At 44.1% G+C, this 2,327-nt stretch overlaps 1 protein-coding gene across 3 annotated transcripts in view; it reads right to left on the reverse strand.

Annotated features, from left to right (window-relative positions):
- Positions 1 to 2,327, reverse strand: part of LOC102309037 (L-rhamnose-binding lectin SML) — a 52,385-nt gene that overhangs the window by 11,483 nt on the left and 38,575 nt on the right. The window lies entirely within an intron of this gene.

The following is a 2,327-nucleotide window of genomic DNA, read 5'->3' on the forward strand; positions in this document are numbered from 1 at the left end:
TGATGGAGGATCAAACACAGAGCTGCTGGATTCACTCTGTTTCAGTAACACCTGTGATGTACATGCAAAGCACAGCCAATGGAAAAGCAGGATCTGTTCCTTCTCAGCTGCAGCAGGAAATAAAACTACTTTACATTAAAAGTTATATAAGCCTGGATCAGCTGACCCAGTGACAGCTGGGAGGGGCTCGGATCATCATTTTAAACATGATTAATGGTAGATTACATTTATTTTAACATTTAATACAAATGATTGTGTTAACATGATGTAAATGATTGCAAACATGTTGTTCCAAAGTTTAGGAGCTACAGTTTGAAAATGTGATCACGTCTGGATTTAAATGAAGAGCACAGAACAGTTCAAAGAGCCTGATCAGCTCAGAGAGAAAGTGACACTCCCCTGTTCATTAACAGCGTCCTGAAGAGGGAACAAAGAGGACGGAGACCAAGTGGACGACACAGACACACATGCAGCAACAGCTGTGGGTGTTCAACACACCAGTGTTTACAGTGGTTTAAATGGGGTGGCAGCAGGTATTTATGACGGCTATTTAATGATTCACTGGATGTTACTATAAAACACACAGGTCCATGATATGAATGTAACAGACAGGCAGGAGCACAGCTGAGAACACATTTGACTGGAAAATATTCTGCTTTGCATGAAACATCTCCACACGTCTCTCTGTTCAGAGACCACAGAGGAAGTGGATTCATGGGAAAACACCAGAAACTAAAAATGAGCTTCACAAACATTCAGAGTATTTAGAAAGAAGTCTTTCTACTGACTGCTGAATTAGTTCCTGATAAACACAACATGTCATTGTGCAGCAGCGACAGCATCATGCAAAAGGTTTGGAGCACAGACAGAACAGGACCTTCATGAACACCCAAATCATCATCCAGGAAACCTGAAACTGAAAAAGCCATCACACCTGTGTTTGAGTGTGTTGTTCAAGCTCACCATGAAGGACTCTAATATGTCTTCTGACAAAAGATTTGATAAACAGTTTTTCCAACATCTGAGATGTAAATGGATTTCTGAAAGAGCGGCCTTTCTGCGACAAATGTCTTGACCCCAACCATGTAACTGTTCAGTTTTATTTATAGCGCTCCATGTCACAAAAGCAGGCACCTCGAGGTGCTTTACACTGTGAAGTGAAGAACCTACAATAATACAGAGAAACACCAACAATCAGACGACCCCCTAAGAACAAGCACTTGGTGACAGTGGGAAGGAAAAACTCCCTTTAAATAGGAAGAAATCTCCAGGCTCAGGGAGGGGCAGCCATAACGACCTGTTGATGCCGAGGGGAGGACCACAGGACAAGGACACGTGTGGAAGAGAGCCAGAGATTAATAATCACAACTAATAATTAAGTGCAGAGAGGCGTATAAACACAGTGAGTGAAGAAGCTGGCAGCAGCCCAACTATACTGTATATGCGATCACTTCTTTTTTCTTTGCACTGCTCCTGTTTCCATGTTGTTAGAATGAGCTTACCTGAAGTGCTTTATTACTTATATTAATCTCATATTACTCAAATATGAGGGCGCACTGACAGAGGCGAGGCTGCCGGACACTGGCGCCACTGGGCCCTCTGACCACCACCAGTAGGCAACGGGTGAAGTGTCTCACCCAAGGACACAACGACCGAGACTGTCCGAGCCGGGGCTCGAACCGGCAACCTTCCGATTACAAGGCGAACTCCCAACTCTTGAGCCACGATCGCCCCCGATTGGTAGTGAAACCGTCAGGTGACAGTCACCATTTTGAGATCCGCGGCAAAGTGTCAGAACAGATGGTGAGGAACAAAGGTCCAGTAAGTGCAGTTACTGTTTATAAAGGTGGTATTCAGATTACAGCTACTTTGTTGAAATAAATGGATTACACGGCGGTCTTTTCCTGTTTCATATGTTCGGCTACGCTCTCTCTATTTCTGGTAATTCCAAGCTGGTGGAAACCCAAACCAAACACACATGAAGAGGCTCTAATGACGTATCTCAATCTCGCGGCCCATGTCACCTCTATTTGCATAATGACGTGAAGAAATATTTTTAAAATTAATATTCGAAAAATCATTTAACATGAAGGCAACAGGCAGAGTGTTACAAGCATAGACCTAAAGCATGCAGCCTGATGGGCAGTGTAGTCCGTGCTGCAGGGAGGATGGACTGACATACCTGTCATGTGTCTGTGAGCGAGGGAGGGAGAGAAAGGAAACATACGAGCTGTCACGGAGCAGAAACAGGAGCTGGAAGCATGTAAATATAATAATAACCACTGCAGCCAAGAAGAGAGCCTGACGAGCCCAGCTGTAAGTAAGCT

Source organism: Haplochromis burtoni, unplaced genomic scaffold (genome assembly GCF_018398535.1).
Source record: "Haplochromis burtoni strain Fernald_Lab_line unplaced genomic scaffold, NCSU_Asbu1 Contig_159, whole genome shotgun sequence".
NCBI lineage: Eukaryota > Metazoa > Chordata > Actinopteri > Cichliformes > Cichlidae > Haplochromis > Haplochromis burtoni.